This window comes from Cydia amplana, chromosome 2 (genome assembly GCF_948474715.1).
Source record: "Cydia amplana chromosome 2, ilCydAmpl1.1, whole genome shotgun sequence".
NCBI lineage: Eukaryota > Metazoa > Arthropoda > Insecta > Lepidoptera > Tortricidae > Cydia > Cydia amplana.
In genome coordinates, this window is record NC_086070.1 from 9,269,596 (window position 1) to 9,288,640 (window position 19,045).

Here is a 19,045-nt window from a genome sequence, read left to right on the forward strand (position 1 = left end):
AAACGACAATGCTTTAAATTATATTTGAATACCGGACAACTTTGTTAACTGTTTTAAATAGTTAGGTAGTACACATTATATCTACACTACGCAGAAGCGTATACTGTAGTGCGCTTTGCGCAGTGCTGAAATAATAATTAATATTACTACGGCTCTCCGTATTTCATTAAGATTAATACTCATCAAAGTCATAAGTTATTGTCATTCCATCAAAATAATCCGAGCATAGTTAGCGTAATATAAAAATGCACACATTGTTGCTTTACAGTTGAATTGATTGACATCGAAAATTCTATTTTTTATTTTTAACTGACGGCCTCGGTAGGCTCTCAATGCCAAAGACTGGAATGCAATTCATTGCGTTTATCGAATTTCAATTTAGGATATAATCCAGACGCCTGAATCTTAGCTTGCATTTCCAAGTCTAGCGCTGTCGTCTGTTCCGACTAAGATTTAGGGCGAGTCTGAATAGAAGACTTAAATAGTTTAAGGTGTTAAATGGATGAGACGGAGGTTGGGGAAATAGTGAAGAAATGAAATAAAGTAAGCATTGGTGAGACACTGATCACACTAGTTCATATCAATGTAAATTAAATTTTAGATGTACATTTTGAATTTAAATAGATTTAAATCAACTATTTAAATCTATTTAAATTCAAAGATGTACGGTAGATGCAGATGCAGCACGTGCACATTAGGCTACAGTTGTGTGAAGTGCATTGTGAAGGATCTATTTTATTATAAACAGTACCTACTAAATGATGGTGATGAATAGATTTAACCGTGTACCGCAAACTATTTACCTAGCCTGTTATGTGTTGCCGCAGTTAGAAGACATAATATATAAAAACTTTGAAACACATTTAATGAACTCTCAGAAGTTTTAGATGTTCAAGTAACACTGTTCATAGACGAATTGCAAGTCAGTATGATATTTTGTTGATAAAACATTGTATAAACGCAAGCTTCCAAAGAAATTGTTTGTTTTTCTACCCAGTTAACTTTGTTAACTTAGTAATGTTTGCGGGAAGCCGCCCGAGGGGTTAATACTTCCACAAAATAAAAGCACAAATCCGCAAATTGGTGATTCCCATTCTGCTTTGTTGTATTGTATTGCCAGTGTCGACTTATTACGAGTATTGTAATATTATTTTAACTATTGCTTTACCTTGTTCTTCTCACAATTTACTCCCAAGTACCTATATTTTACGTCAACTCCATATATCTGTTTTTTGTAACCAAGGTTGCTACCTATTGTATAATTTTATTGTATTATGTTTCTTTTATAAAGTTAATTAAAATTTCGTTTCCTATACCTGTTCGTTTGTTTTCGTCTTGTACGACTATACTAGCTATAGTCTGGCAAACAAGTTTTGTCAGTAACAATAGCATGAAAAAAAAAGGAGGTTCTCAGTATGACCAGTATAGTATGAATTATCTCAGATGATTTTTTCGGGTTCGAGCACTAATCTAACAAAAGCCTTTGTTTCTTTTAAGAACGGTCTTCAGCACGTGCCAAAGTAACCATGTCGTTTAAAAAGCAACTATCGTGATAGTATTAGGTTCAAATTTATGTGACAGCTCATTCTGAGAACAATCAGGGTGGTCTTTTCTTTGGCGATAACAAAACGTGTTATCTCCAAATGGGTTATTTCATGAATTGGAACCATATAAATATAATGATAAATTTGCTTTTTAAACGGGTTCGTTCCCGTTACTTAAGTAGGGTCTATTAGCAGTAAACAGGTGTAAGTATAAAGGAAACAATACCTTTTGTTTAATAGACTAGGGCCCGAGCCCGAAAAAATCATCTGAGATAATTCATATTATACCTATATAGGTAGGATCGGTTCAGCCAAACACAAGATAATCGCTTATCTTGTGTTTGGCTGAACCGATTTTGATGCGGTTTTCAGAAAAGTGTTTGTTACATTCTGGAGAAGGTTTTAGTACCTATACATTGATGCCTTGAAAAACCAATTGGACCCGGTAGGTGGCGCTGCTATCGGTATATTGTCAGATTTGATTTGCTGATACCGATTTAGATGAAATTACATGAACCTTTTTACTTTTCAAGATAGTTGCATTATAGAGAAAAAAATACATAGATTGTTCACTCCATACATCAGTTTTGGTACCAAAAAGACTATTTTCCGGTCGGTGCTACATCTATTGTCAAGTAGCAGAACTGATAATTCCGCTACTCGATGCTAGATGTCGCCTATAAAAATAATAGTCTTTTTGGTACCAAAACTGATGTATGGAGTAAGCACTCTTCTAGCGTCAAGAGCCAAGCTACACAAATCGAAGTTCGGCAACTCCACAACAGATGTCGCAACTGGCGTCGATGCTTTATCTATTATACACAACTTGCCCTTTTTTTGGGTTCCGTACCCAAAGCGTAAAAACGGGACCCTACTCCAAAGACTACTCGGTCCATCTGTCTGTCTGTCATCAGGCTGTATCTCATGAACCGTGATAGTTAGACAGTTAAAATTTTCACAGATGACGTATTTCTGTTGCCGCTGTAACAACAAATACTAAAAAACAGTACGGAACCCTCGGTGGGCGAGTCCAACTCGCACTTGTCCGGTTTTATTGGTATTTTATTCGCACCGTCCTATATGTCAACTCCTCCGTTTAATTAAATATACTAAGCCACGACAGGACCATTACCGTTATCGTTTCATCTGTCGTGTGAACAACTCCATTTAAATGTACCTACAGACATTTAAGTACCACTCACAATCTGGGCTATCAGAATCGCTTCCGACTTAGCTTGGTCTAATTCTAATCACTCTGCGTATAAAAAAACTGTTATAGGTATCTTTTCCATTTGGCCTAAACAGTGACTCGCGAGTTACTAATAATGTACTTAATTTCTGACAAGTACCTACCTACTTACATAAGTAGGTAAGTAAATACCTAGTAAAATGATAGCTATATACAAGTATTTTATTTCAAAGTAATAAATCACAAATAAAGTAAATACCTACTTATTATACACGTTAATGAATGGGTGTTTATTAATTTTCAGTAAATAAATACTTATACATAAAAGGTTATCTCCTTTTGTTTCTACAGTTGGTAAGTACTTAGGTACTTAACGAGTTAAATGACTCCAGTCGTTTGAGTCTAAAGCCCCCTCCAGACTATGTGCGTAGGGATTGCAATCCGGTCTGGTTTTGAATCCGGCCGGAACCGGCCGGATTGGTGCAATACCAATAAAATCATCAAGTCACGTATTTTATTATGTTTTTTAGCGTTATATGCGAAGTTAAGGACATTTTTAATGGATTAATAAAACGGCTGTTTTAAGTTTCAAAAATTAACGTTTTTATTACTTAACCACTAAGTCTTAACATAATAATCAGTGTCATAAATCAAAATCTTCTTTTTCTCTTAAAATATCTGTAGCCCAACACACCACAGTTCCCACAAAAAGGTGTTTTCAATTCAACCATTTTAGTTTGAGCAAACAAAATCAATGAATGTGCATACCTATACAAGTATACATTAAAACATTTATTCACACAAAATATTTTCCAGCTTTATTTAGTAGCATAATAATAACAAGATAACATCATAATACATAATAGGACATATTCACACAAATTGACTAAGCCCCACTGTAGTCTCAAGAAAGCTTGTGTTGTGGGTACTCAGACAACGATATATAAAATACACAAATAGTTAAATAGGTACATAGAAAACAACCATGACTCAGGAACAAATATCTGTGCTCATCACACAAATAAATGCCCTTACCGGGATTTGAACCCAAGCCCGCGGCTTCACAGGCAGGGTCACTACCGACTAGGCCAGAGCGGTCGTCAACAGTCAACAATTCAACATATATTCCTCTAATTACCTACTTTTAATTCGACAAAACATTTAACTTAACTGCTGAAGTGCTGAATGAAGTTTTATAAATATTTATTCATTATATTTTAAATGCAGGTTACACTTTATTATAACTGGGTTATAACGGTTTATATAGAATAAAACGAAACAGCACGTACATTAAATTACAATGTAACAACACAATTAATTGAATATAAAACAACAACTTACGGTGCACGGGAATCTCAACACTACGACGACACATATTTCGTCGGCTAGAAGACTGGCGTCGTGTTGTGTTGCTGTTTGCGAGCGAGAAAATAGAACGGCAACGTCGCACCCACACCGCATATATCGCGCGCGTCGAGCGACGTGCGAATATTGGCGAGAACTTTTAAATTTAAGCTCTCTTGATTCTTTGATTCATTTTACCGGATCCGGCCGTATTACCGGATCCGCCGGACCGGATTGCAATCCCTATATGTGCGTGAATCGCGGGCGAAGCCGCGAACACGAGTGGAGTCGATTTCGCAGATCTGCGATCTTCACTCCACACTCGCGTTCGCAGCTTCGCGCCGCGATTCGCGAACGAGTGTGGAGGAGGCTTAAGCAGAAAGGACTCGCCTCGGTGTTTCGTGTTTCAGGCTCTAGGTAGGTATACTTAGTTATTTGTTCAAAGCTTCATTTTTGAGTACTTGAGTCCTTTGATGAAACCTGAGTTCTTTCTAGTTTGGAGTCTAGTTTCTAGTTGTTTTAGAGACCCGAGTGTTTTGTTCACACTCAAGCATTTTTGAACAGATTACAACCGGCTCTAGCTAAGGGTTGGTATTCCATCTGTCCAATATCTTTGTCCAATGTGTGTTGATCTCACATTTTGCATAATGAGAGAGTGAGACGCAATTATATTGGACAAAGAAATTATACCACCCTAAGAAATACTAAAGAGGCTAAATCCAAACCTAAAAATAAAAAAAATATTAAAAAACGACTTCGTACACGTGGATTTGTATATTGGTGGTTATATATTCTACATTAGCTTAGAACATTATGCAGCAAAAGATCGCAGTAGGACCGTTAATCATTTGTTAATTATTAATATTATACAACGCATGAGACTTGTCTTTCCTACGAAGTTTCAAGCTCCTAAGTGAATAAAATTGTTCTCGATATAATCCCTCTCAACCCCCTTAGAAGATTTTCATGTCCTCTATTTAATAAAACCTACTACCTAACTACCTATTTAAGAAGTTTGAAGTTCCTAGCTTTAGGTAAATAAAATTTGAACCCTATACAAACTTTCAACCCCTTTTTAACCATTTTAGGAGATGAATTTTTAAAAACGCTGAAATTACTTTTCTTGTATTCTAATACTAATATGCCTTTATACCAACTTAACGATTCAAGTCCCGCACTCAAATAAATGTTTAACCTCCATACAAATGTTCAACCCCTTTTTACCACCATGGGGATGAATTATAAAAAACTCTGAAATTAGTTTTCTTCTCTTTTGATAAAATACCTTTTTACGAAGTTTCAAGTTTGTAGCTTTAAATAAAATTTGAACCCTTTACAAACTTTGAACCCCCTTTCGACCCTTTAAGAGATGAATTTTAAAAACGCTGAATTTACTTTTCTCATATTTTAATAATATGCCAATTTACAAAGATTCAAGCCCCGCACTCACAAAAATGTTTGATCTCCATACAAACTTTTAATCCTTTTTCACCACCTTGAGGGATGAATTTTCAGAAACGCTGGAATGAGTTTTCTTCTATTTTAATAAAATACCTTTTTACGAAGTCTCGAGTTCCTAACTTAAAATAAAATTTGAACCACATACAAATTTTCAACCCCTTTTTAACCCTTCTAAGGGATTCATTTTTAAAAACGCTGAAATTACTTTTCTTGTATTCTAATAATATGCCTCTGTACAAAAATTCAAGCCCCGCACTCACAAAAATGTTTGTACTCCATACAAATTTTCAACCCCTTTTTTACCATCTTGAGATATTAATTTTCAAAAACGCTGAAATTAGTTTTTTGTTTTTTTAATATAGCACCTTTTTATAAATTTTCAAATTCCTAGCTTAAAATAAAATTTGTACCCCATACAATCTTTCATCCCCTTTTTAACCCCCTTAGGGGTTGAATTTTTCAAAATCGTTTCTTACCTCTTGTACACTTTATAAATGCAACCTAGTGTGCAAATTTCAACTTTCTAGCATTTGTAGTTTCGGCTCTGCGTTGATGAGTCAGTCAGTCAGTCAATCAGTCAGGACACGTGCATTTATATATATAGATAGATATAATAATAAGTTTTGATTTTATTTTATTCCCTACCAAAGAAACTGAATGTACGGTCTACAGCACTGGAACAACATGTACAAAACTTGTGTAGTTCAAATTCGGGATTTGTTAAGCAGTTTCTCGAGATTATTCTTGTAGCGTATCTACACTTCAAAGAACAAAAACAAGTCTTCAAGTAATAACACGAATACCTAGGTACTTGAGCAAATACTCCGAACTGGCCGCATAGCCATCATGCCAATCGCTTACGCTCCGTAGCGATCAAAGCGAAACTGTCACTGTCGCACTAATATGGAACGGTGATAGAGAGACACAAGGCGATTCGATAGCGAAGCCCAAACGATTGTCACCTTGGCTATGCCTACTGAATAGGATTCACGTACTTCCCCTCTTTGCGCAAGGTCCCGCGAGAGCGGCGAGACCCGTTAACATTTACAACGACGTGCTATAGCAACGAATTTAAAACTCAAAATATTCAGAACATCAATTCTATTGTAAATTGGAATATTGTGTGCTGTTTCGGATGCTTTGATTCATAGGTACCTACCAAAAGGAAAGGAATTTGTGTCAAGTCTATACAACTCTATACTTACCTACATTAAAAAAAACCGGCCAAGTGCGAGTCACCGAGTAATATGTTTTTCACCACACCAGCTCGGAAAGGCTTACTTTGCACTTCAAAAACCGATAGCAAAGTTGCATTTTATTCATATGTGAGGCAAAGTAATCAAATGCAAATTTTAAGTTGTTTTCTTATGTTTGCTGGTAGAATTGACTTTTAAATGATGATTTTGGATGATTAATATTTAATAACATTCATTTGGATTTGATTTGGTTTGATTTTGTTTGATATTTTACATTTAATATTTGCTTCGGGTTGGTGTGCTGAAAATTTTTGTGTTTCACTCGGGGGCAAATTTTGTTTAACCCTCGTGCTTTGAAACCCTGGAATCTTTCGCTTGCTCGGGTATCAATATTAACACGAGCGGTTAAACAACAACTTTGCCCCCTTGTAAAACAAATACCTAACTATTTTTAATGAAAAGTGAGTAAAATGTCTTTAAAAAACCCGTAGGGGTCGGATCAAAAACTAAGTACCTACCTACTTAAGACCGACTCACGCTTGACTGCACATTTCTAATAGGTTTTTCTGTCATCTAAATATAGGTAAAGAAATATTTAGTGTATTTTTTTCAAAATTTTTGACCTGCCAGTTTCAGAGATAAAGGGGGGGGGGTGGTCTTTTTTTTTGCCTATTTTCTTGAATAACTGCTAAACTATTTATCTTACAATTAAATATAAAAAATATATTTGAGATTCTCAAAATGAGCTCTTTCATTTGATATAGGTATAACACGATATAGTTTGAAAAACTTTATTTTTTAATTTGCTCTTTTACCCCCCAAAAGTGGCCTCCATAATTAATTTTTTTACGTTAACTGACCCTCTTTGGGTCACAAACTTACATATGTGTGCCAAATTTAAGCTTAACTGGTCCAGTAGTTTCGGAGAAAATAGGCTGTGACAGACGGACAGACGAACGGACAAACAGACGCACGAGTGATCCTATAAGGGTTCCGTTTTTTCCTTTTGAGGTACGGAACCCTAAAAATAACTTCAAAAAGGATATAATACAATAGTAACCCTTTTATATACATATAGGTACGCTAGCAACTGATATTTTTGAAGTCGGTGCCAAGGCATATCCTAAAAGCGTTAACACTCAGTCGAACCGAATGCCCATAGACTAGGAATCCTCTAGACTGAGTTTAGAGCAATTATTTCATGAAACCGATGCTGCCAAAAATACGGGGGTGCGGGGGGACGAGGTGAGCGAATCCCGTGCCGTGATTGGTCCGTTCAAAGACACGGACCAATCACGGCACGGGATTGACTCGAAGATGGAGTAAAACTACCGTATAAGTGGCAGAGGGGGTAGCGTTACTATGCTCAGTCTAGAGGATGCCTTGTCTGTGCGAATGCCGATCATGATGCGGTTTGATAAGAAAGACAGGTTGTTCATGAATAAGGCGTTTATTGGCCGACATAGAATATAAATAAAAGAAAAGGTATACTTAGGTAGGTACCTAATAAAAGTTAAGAGCATTTTTTTTTTAATAAATCAGTTTTTTACTCATTTTTACAATAATCAAAAAATCTAAAAAAGTCGAACGTAGGGTAGGGTTGCCATACGTCCCAGTTCGCCGGGACATGTCCCGGTTTGAAGCACGGTGTCCCGGCGTCCCGGCCGATAAGGAAATTGTCCCGGTTTAAAAATCATAGTTATTTAATAGGGGGCTGGACTTGGTAAATAATAATATACCTACATTTTTCTACGTTTCATATGGCCAAAATTAAAAAAAAAATGTTTTATGGTACCTACTTTTACCTAATGTCCAATATCAGTTTCTCAGACACACAATCATTAGATGATTATGTAAATTATGTTATTTTATAGCTTTTAAAGTCTGTAAGGTAGAGCTCGAATTTCAGGCTTCCGAGGGCCTAAAAGCTCATCAATGGAACTTCGGCCCTCCGAGTAACTCTTGTACATATGACACATATTATTGTTGAGTAACATTTTGACGATTTGTTCGTGTTAGAGCGCTGCTTTCTTACAGCTCGACCTTCGGCGTCACTTAATTTTTAACAAATATAAACATTTGTTTCAGAAGCTTGGCATTTGCCTCGCATGAATGCTCACCGCGCTGGTTATAAGTACGCTTCGGGCTTATTAAGTAATGTGAAGAATTCTGAGCTCGACCTTCAGCCTCACTTTTTACCAAAATTTTTGGTTTGTCTTCCAAATCTCCTCTTCTTCAGCTTAGCCTTTGACCTCGCTGCGCCAAGCTCGGCCTGCGGTCTCGCTTTTCAATACAATGGACATTGGTTGGCGTCTATGCTCTAGCTGAGCTTATCCTGAAGCACGGCTTCGACCTCGCATGAAAGCTTGCCTCACTGGGTAACTGCCCGGCCTTTTTAACACGCTTTCACACTTTTGTCACAAAAAAATTTCGCGCTGGCTACGCTCGCGTTTTTTGCTGGTTGACCCTGTAAATCTACATGATAGCTTGACTGGTCAATGAATAGTCATTTAAACACATGGAAAATTTATCTCCGAAACTACTGTGCTAAAATTTAGAAAAAAAAACACAAAATTGTTCTTTACCTATCGATGACAGGAAAACCTATTAGAAATGTGCAGTCAAGCGTGAGTCGGACTTAATTACTTAGTTTTTGATGCTACCCCTACGGGTTTTTTATAAGTAGACATTTCACTCACGTTTCACATGAAAAAATACATTGTTAAAAATTGTGTAATGTACGGAACCTTTAGAACGCGAGTCCGACTCGCACTTGGCCGGTTTTCTTTAAATGTCCCGGTCTAAATCCCAACACATATGGCAACCCTAACGTAGGGGGGCATAGCTATGATTAATATTGATTAATATATACATCAAATTATGTAAAAATATTTTCCGTAATGTCAATATTCAGAGAGGAAAATGGGGAATACGTTTGTATGGAGAAGCGGCCGTCCCCATTCCTCGGCTCGGCTGAAAGGCACCATTTCAGTCTCAGTACTTGGCTGAAATGAGCGTGTGAGTGCTGAAACTACCTTTATTGAAATGAGTGCCTTTCATCTCTTGGTTATAACAATCTACTATTATTTCCAACTTTTTACCTACCTACTCCTAATTTGAATATAAAATATATTTTCTACCCTTTACCATATGTTATATCTATAATAAGTTTTTAGAAATATCTGAATTCCATTGTGTTTGTTTTCATTAAAACAAAAATCAAAGTTGTTTTAAGAAGTTTGAAAAGGTCAAGCCGTTAACGTAAGTTCTGAAGTTTAAGTATATACCGTTATCTGCTTGATCCATAAAGTCCCAGCCTTGCTATATGCATTCTTACATAACAACACTAATATGAATCTGAAATCGTACATATATGATAACGTTGTCCAGCTAATTTGCCACGACCCTGGGGCCCGCTCGGTAACCTAATCACAAGAATTGGCATTGGCATAGACACTGTTTTTAACACGCTTTTATTAGGTCGACTATGTAACTAACACGTAATGGAATCTTGCAAGTTAAATTTGATCCACTTCCCGGTTTCCGATTGAGCTGAAATTTTGCATACACATTAAGTCGGGTGACAATGCAATATTATGGTACCATCGAGCTGATCTGATGATGGAGACAGGAGGTGGCCATAGGAACTCTGTGATGAAACAACGCAACCTAATTGTGTTAGCGGTTTTTAGAATTGTCTCGATGAGTATTAGTTGTCTGTCGTAAGAAAAGTACAGTCAGCGATAAAAGCGTGTACCAAAAATTATTTTTTTGTCAAAAACTTATTTACGAAAGCGACTGCCATCTGAACTTCCAACCAAGAGGGGAAACTAGGCCTTATTGGGACTAGTCCGGTTTTCTTAAGATGTTTTCCTTCATCAAAAAGCGATTGGTAAATATCAAATGATATTTCGCACAGTCATAAGTTCCAAGAAACTCATCTGTACGAGTCTGGGTTAAATTTGAACGTTAATGTCAGGGAACGTGGGTGTATCAGGTTAGTTAGAGACAGTACATTTGACTCTTCAATGGTGGATAATGAGGACATCCACACTGAAAGGCGATGTCTAGTGTCTAGTCATACAAACAGTATCTATAGTAGGTCGATCAGATACAGGCACCGCCACAGACGTCACCTCATGATGTTCTATTTCGTCCAGAGCTCGATTGACAGCATGGATTGAATTGTTATCGACGTCAACCTTCTAAGTATTGTATTGCAAACACTTTTTGTAAATTTTATTTATTTAAGTACCTACCTATTTTTTATTTATAGGGCTTCTTAATCATAATGCTGTCAGTTCACTCTTTAATTCTGAATATGAGTAAAGTTACCTTATAACTTGGGTTCCCAAACATTTACGTATTCTTATATGTATACTAGCTGTTGCCCGCGACTTCGTACGCGTGGATTTGTATATTGGTGGTTATAAATTCTACATTAGCTTAGAACATTATGCAGCAAAAGATAGCAGTAGGGACGGTTAATCAATTGTTAATTATTATACAACGCATGAGATTTGTCTTTCACAACCTGGCTACGAAGTTTCAAGCCCTTAACTGAATAAAATTGTTCTCGATATAATCTCTCTCAACCCCCAGAAGATTTTCAAGTCCACTATTTAATAAAATCTACTTCCTAACTACCTATACCCTCCTCCAATTGAGGGGGGATTTAAATCTTCTCGGGGCAGAGGTGTAGGGTTGGAGCCGGTCTACCTAGCTTTATTTGACGTTCATAAGCGCATTGTAACGTATACCTACTTGAATAAACTATCTTTTATCTTTATTTACGAAATTTGAAGTTCATAGCTTTAAATAAAATTTGAACCCTCTACCAACTCTCAACCCCTGTTTAAACTTTTAGGGGATAAATTTTTAAAAACGCTGAAATTACTTTTCTTGTATTGTAATAATATGCCTTTATACAACGATTCAAGTCCCGCACTCAAATAAATATTTTGGTTCCATACAAATTTTCGACCCCCGTTTCACCACCTTGGGGGATGAATTATCAAAGACTCTGAAATTAGTTTTCTTTTCTCTTAATAAATTACCTTTTTACGAAGCTTCAGCTTCAAGTTCCTAGCTTTAAATAAAATTATAACCTATACAATCTTTCAACCCCTTTATAACCCTGTCATGGGATGAATTTTTAAAAACGCTGAAATTAGTTTTCTTGTGTTCTAATAATATGGCTTTATACAAAGATTTAAGTCTCTCTCAAAAATATTTCATCTCCATACAAACTTTCTACCCCTTTTTCACCTCCTCGAGGGATGAATTTTTAAGAACGCTGAATAGGTTTTCTTGTTTTTTAATAAAATACCTTTCTACGAAGTTTCAAGTTCCTAGCTTTAAATCAAATTTGAACCCTATACAAACTTTCAACCTCTTTTGGACCCTTATAGGGGATGAATTTTAAAAAACACTGAAATGACTTTTTACGTATTCTAATAATATGTCATTATACAAAGATTCAAGTCCCGCACTTACAAAAAATTTTGACCTCCATACAAATTTTCAAACCCTTTTTCACCACCTTAAATGTTGAATGTTGAAAAACGCTGTCATTAGTTTTCTTCTCTTTTAATGAAATAACTTTTATACGAAGTTACAAATTCGTAGCTTAAAATAAAATTTAAACCCTATACAATCTTTCAACCCCTTTTTAACCCTTTTAAGGGATGAATTTTTAAAAACGCTGAAATGACTTTTCTTGAGTTCTAATAATATGGCTTTATACAAAGATTCAAGTCCTGCACTCTAAAAAATATTTGATCTCCGTACAAACTTTCAACCCCTTTTTCACCACCTCGGGGGATGAATTTTTAAATACGCTGAAATTAGTTTTATTGTTTTTTTTAATTTAATACCTTTTTGCGAAGTTTCAACGTCCTAGCTTAAAATAAAATTTGCACCTCAAGACAAAGTTTCATCCCCTTTTTTACCCCCTTAGGGGTTGAATTTCCTAAAACGTCGCAATTACTTTTTTTTGTAATCGGCTATTATGCCTTTCTAAGAAGTTTCAAAGCATTTGTAATGGATTCAAACTTTCAACCCCTTTTTAACCCTGTTAGGGGACGAATTTTCATAAACGCTGAAATTACTTTTCCTGTCTTATAATAATATACCCATATACAAAGTTTCAAGTCCCACACTCACAAAAATATTTGATCTCCATACAAACTTTCAACCCCTTTTTCACCACCTTGGGGGATGAATTTTCGAAAACGCAGAAATTAGTTTTCTTATTTTTTAATATACTACATTTTTACAAAGTTTCAAATTCCTAGCTTAAAATAAAACTTGCACCCCATACAACCTTTCATCCCCTTTTTAACCCCCTTAGGGGTTGAATTTTTCAAAATCGCTTCTTATCTCTTGTACACTTTATAAATTCAACCTAGTGTGCAAATTTCAACTTTCTAGCTTTTGTAGTTTCGGCTCTGCGTTGATGAATCAGTCAGTCAGTCAGTCAGTCAGGACACTTGCATTTATATATATAGATTAGACTGAATTGTCATAGAAGCACTGGCAGCACTGCATACTGTCTGCAACGTGTATCGATGAGGGCCTATTTAATTAACACATAATTTTAGTATAAAATAGCTAGTGATATGACGAGCATTATTTTACACAAAAGTATAGTTTCAGAGTAATTGAGATAAAAGGTAAACCCCGTTTATAATTCTTAGCTTTGCGCCCTCCCTTATAGCTAACAATTTGTAAACCTTATTAAAAGAACATATAAGGCACTCCGATGGTCTTTTAATTTCAATAAGAGTGTCGTTAGTATAATAGCCATTAAATAAGTAGGTATAACATAATAATTCTTTTCTTACTCCATTCATTCTTAACATATAATTAAAACAATAGTATCTCGTGTAAATAGGTACCTAGTACCTACTTACTTACTCAATGTCTTATTAACTTTTTATAGATATTTAAATTTATTTTCCTACCTATTAATTCAATACTTAAAGCAAGTATTTGCGCAATTACACCAGTTAAAAGAAATTCTAATGGTGTAAATATTTCCGGCGGATACCTGAGTCTGTGAATTTGTAACGTTTTGTACTAAATTACGTAATTTATCTTCATAAATCGTCGTGGTTTTGTGAGACAAGTTCTATCTATTCGTATACGTACGCACGCACAGTGATTTCGATGCTTGTTACGCAATTTGTTCGGAATCGGAGCCCAAGGCGAAATCCATTCTTTGAGCCACTGGGTAAGTGGGATTTAGATCTTATTGGCATATTGTGAGGATTGATACAAAAGCTGCGTGTTTAGGAAAAAGCTCGTACAAATTAAAAAAACATAAAATAATGGTAGACAATAAATGTTATGTAGGTAAGTACCTAGTTATAACCGTAGGCGAGCTAAATCAGTTAAAATCGTAAAGATACGTAGGTACCTTTAAAAAAGAACTGCCGGCGGCCGATGGTTAAATCCGCTAGATCACGAAACTCCTAGGCATATCATAAAAACGCCGCCTTATCGTGACTTGGCTAGTGACCATCTTAGCCTCTACAAAACTATGTATGCTAATAATATATCTCAAGAGTATCAAAGAGGTCAGTGGATTTTTGGATACAGGACGACAATATATGTAGGTAGTAGGTGCCTACTTAGTTTAAATATCTAAAGGGTGCTTCCTGTAACAGGAGCAATAAATTAAACTGTAGGCTGTACTCCTCAAACTGACCAACATTTGTTCAGCAACTTTTGAAAATAACTCATGTTTTGATTTTTATTACACTTTAAAGTTTATTCTAAGACGCAATGTATTGCAAACTTTGTTATGTTTAAAGCGTAACAAGCAACGTCAAACACACTGATGTCAGCGTACATTGAAGGCAATATTTATTATGTATGAAAAAGTGGAAGTCTAAAGGATTCATAATTTTTAAAAGTTGCTGATCAAATGTTGGTCAGTTTGAGGAGTACAGCCTTTAGTTTAATTTATTGCTCATGTTACAGGAAGCACCCTGTATATTCACTTCATCTTTTTACAACTACATTATGCAGCTTTAAAGAGCAACATTTTGCGGTTTATGGGACGGAGAATTTTCCTTATAATAAAATTATTTAGGTACCTAATATTATATACTAAAATTGTTTCGTTACATATAATATAATGTATACCTTAGTACTCAAATATTTATTATTGTTTGCTTAAATATTACCTACTCAGTAATTAAGCAGTAACCGCGGCCAGAAATATTTGGTTTACTTTAACTTCTCGGGCAGAGTCTGAGCTGACTTTTGATTAGATAAACAGATTGTAGAATAAACCATTACTTTAACAGTCGCGTGCAAAGTACCTACAGGGCAATAAGGTTATAAAAAACTTACAGATTATAATGGTTCTAACTTGAAACCAAAAGTCTGTAGTCTGTGATTTAAGTGTCTTGGATTTGACATCTAAAGACTGGGTGATTAACGATTCTAGTGCCTTCTGCGTAAATTTTCGCGTTTATCCTCATTTGATTTCATCTGCAATGAAACGATCAAATATTCTCAGATTAGGTACTGAAATTTGTTATGCGTACCTACCTATAAATATTGACCTACAATAAAGCATCTATGGCCTAGCAAGCGTTTTTTTGCATCAGCCTTTAATAAATAAAATGCAAATGTACAGTGAGCTGCGGAATTGCATGGAGAAATTATTAATTAATATACCGATTGAAGGCATTTCTGAAGGCTTTGTCGACGCGGCTGGTCGATTCCACGGGGTACCCTATAGCGCCGGCGGTACACCGAGAAATTCAGTAAAATGCTGCAAATGATGTTAAAGGTATGAAAATCGGTACGATTGATCTTTAGGACATTTGAAACAATTTGATCCGAAGCACCAACAAATAAGAAAAAACGAGAGGAGTTATGACGTCATCTTTTATTTGTATGGAATTTAAAAAAAATGTGTAGAAACCTATCGTGTGTGGTATTAAACGAAAGTGCTTTCTGAGCCAATTCTAAAAATATATCACATCATTATTACATTTCAGTCATTTTTTTTTTAATTATAATAAAAATAATTTTCAAAACATACCAAGTTTGGGTTTCTCCAGATACAATTACACTTTGTAAAATAGAAAAAAAAAACTAAGGTAAATATTTTCAAAATTGCTTTATTAGGATTAGATATGAGGATATTAGGTATAATTTGAGGTATATTTTACAAAAAAATATTGAACGGTAATGTATCTGGAGAAGGCCAAACTTGGTATGTTTTGAAAATTATTTTTTATTATAATTAAAAAAAAATGACTGAAATGTGATGATGTGATATATTTTTGGAATCGGCTCAGAAAGCCCTTTCGTTTAATACAACACACCATAGGTTTCTAAACAATATTTTATAAATTCCATACAAAAAAAAATGACATCAGAACTCCTCTCTTTTTTTTATTTATTTATTGGTGTTTCGGGTCAAATTGTTTCAAATGTCCTAAAGATCAATCGTACCGATTTTCATACCTTTAACACCATTTGCAGCGTTTTTTGGCGAACCGCTAGCGCTACTAGGGCTGGCGCGTACCTCTCTCAGCGTATCGCCTTAGCGGTACAGAGGGGTTATTTTTGTAATTTAAAATGGTACGATGCAAAAAATGTCGGTTTTGGTCTGGTTTGGTCGCTAACACGCTCCTCCTCGCTTCGCTCGTCGTCCCGTTTCTCTCAGTCAGTCAAATGACTAGTTATTATTGTATTAATGAATATTTGGCCAAATAATTATTTGGCGAGTCAGATGTGTTCCAAATGTTGTTTGTCATTATAATAATCTACCAACTTAACAATAATTCTACCAAGTAAAACGTAAGTATCGTGAAATTCGGATATTAAAATTACGGCGAAAAAGCACAGAAGACCGAATATAGAAATGTAGACTCAACATGGCCCCGCAATCCCGACATGCTGCTCTTGGCAGTCTTGGCCGGTATATTAGGTATCCCTATTACATTCCATTCTATAAATACATTGATGTCTTTATTATTTCCGTATTTATTTTGTCCGACCCTCAACAAAAATAAACTGAGCAGGGCCGACAAGGAAATTTGCACGATTTTTAAATTTAGGGAGTGTAGGTACACAGTACACGGAAGGCACAAAGTAAAACTTAAATGACATTGTGATACCCAATACCCAAACAAGGCTGGAAAATCAGGGTCTCAAATGCCATTTTTATTATAAACTATAGTAGCTGAGATATAATAGGAAATAATAGTCACACTCATTATAATAATATTTATATTAAATACTACTTGTGAACATTTTAATTTTATAATGGTCATACACGAGCCTATCAATATGACCTGTCAACTGGTAAAAAAGTAACATATGGGTCGGTTTTTATTTTAATGTCAATGATTTTTAGGGTTCCGTAGCCAAATGGCAAAAAACGGAACCCTTATAGATTCGTCATGTCTGTCTGTCTGTCCGTCTGTCCGTCCGTATGTCACAGTCACTTTTCTCCGAAACTATAAGAACTATACTGTTGAAACTTTGTAAGTAGATGTATTCTGTGAACCGCATTAAGATTTTCACACAAAAATAAAAAAAAACAATAAATTTTCGGGGTTCCCCATACTTGAACTGAAACTCAAAATTTTTTTTTTTCATCAAACCCCTACGTGTGGGGTATCTATGGATAGGTCTTCAAAATTGATATTGAGGTTTTTAATATCATTTTTTTCTAAACTGAATAGTTTGCGCGAGAGACACTTCCAAAGTGGTAAAATGTGTGTCCGTCCCCCCCCCCCCCCCTGTAACTTCCAAAATAACAGAATGATAAAACTAAAAAAAATATATGATGTACATTACCATGTAAACTTCCACCGAAAATTGGTTTGAACGAGATCTAGTAAGTAGTTTTTTTTTAATACGTCATAAATCGCCTAAATACGGAACCCTTCATAGGCGAGTCCGACTCGCACTTGGCCGCTTTTTGTTATATTGCTGGTTTGAAAACCTCCTCATTCTGGGTGGGATAAATACGGAATCAAATAAAATCTGTTGTGTTGCGAAAATACCTATTCGTGACTAAAAGAAAGATTGTTTAAAAATGGAAAACAACATTTGCCAGATGCCAGATGCCAGATTTTTCTGTCACTTTATGGCTTCTCTACACGATGGGCCAACGCCGGCCACTCCAAGGGACGCAGCCATGCGGTAGAATGAGATAGCAATATCACTTGCTCCCTCTAACGCATAAATGCGTCCCTTGGAGTGGCCGGCGTTGGCCCATCGTGTAGAGGAGCCATTACAGGCGGTGTCAACGTAAATCTCATCGTGGCGCACCGATTCAGTAATAACTTTTCTACTGTCTAGCGTATTCCAATACTAGCATACAAAAACGTTGATTATCGTCCATTTCTTTCGTTACATTCTTGATCATTTTATTTTAATATTATAATCTTCCGTCCGTCTGCGGCGTCTTTGGCAATAGGTATTCACAGCTACATAGGTAATAGGATTGTTTGACTTTATCCAATCTATTATGTACTCGTAAATATATGACGTTAACGCATTCTCTTTTTGTGTGTGATTCTTGCATCAACCCTTACACATAACATATTAAATAAGCAAAACTCAGTCAATTGTATAGGTAATTAGTAATTACACTAATTACCTTATTCTCATGTAAAAAAGTTAGAATCAATATTAAATTACACATTTCCGTAGTACGATGGTTACAACATACCTAACGTGGATATAGTCTCAATATACTTCAGTAGTTATCGATTCGATCCCTACATATATTTATAAACATGCAGTATTAAAACCCCGGGGACAAAACCATACCTATTCTACGGCGCTATTATGTGTAATGTAATGTAATTTAATTAAAAATATGGTATTTAAGCTACACAGAATGACAACAAATTTTATAAAAAGTTTAAAAAAAGTTGAGTTGAGGCGCGCGCGCGTATGCAGCGTTTTTAACTAGCTCCTTTTCAAAAATAGTTTTTAGTGGTCTAAAGTGAACTGTTTACCATGTAATTTATATCAAATTAATCCTCAAAAAACAGTGAATGTGTATTTGTTAAAGTTAGTGCACACAGAAATTGGATTGAAGTACATTTAGCAAAAACATAAACCAAAACAAAAGTGCGCGCGAATCTAGATATTGTCTCAACAAAACGCGTAAGAGATAAGAAATCCTGCGGCGCTTCCGCCTTTCTGGACTCGATGTACGCCACAGCAACTAGCTGCTGGTTCCTAGAAAATTGGGGCGATTTCCGCGAACTGACCAGCTGTGTGTCGAACTTTCCGCAAACTACACTATTTTGCGACAAATATTC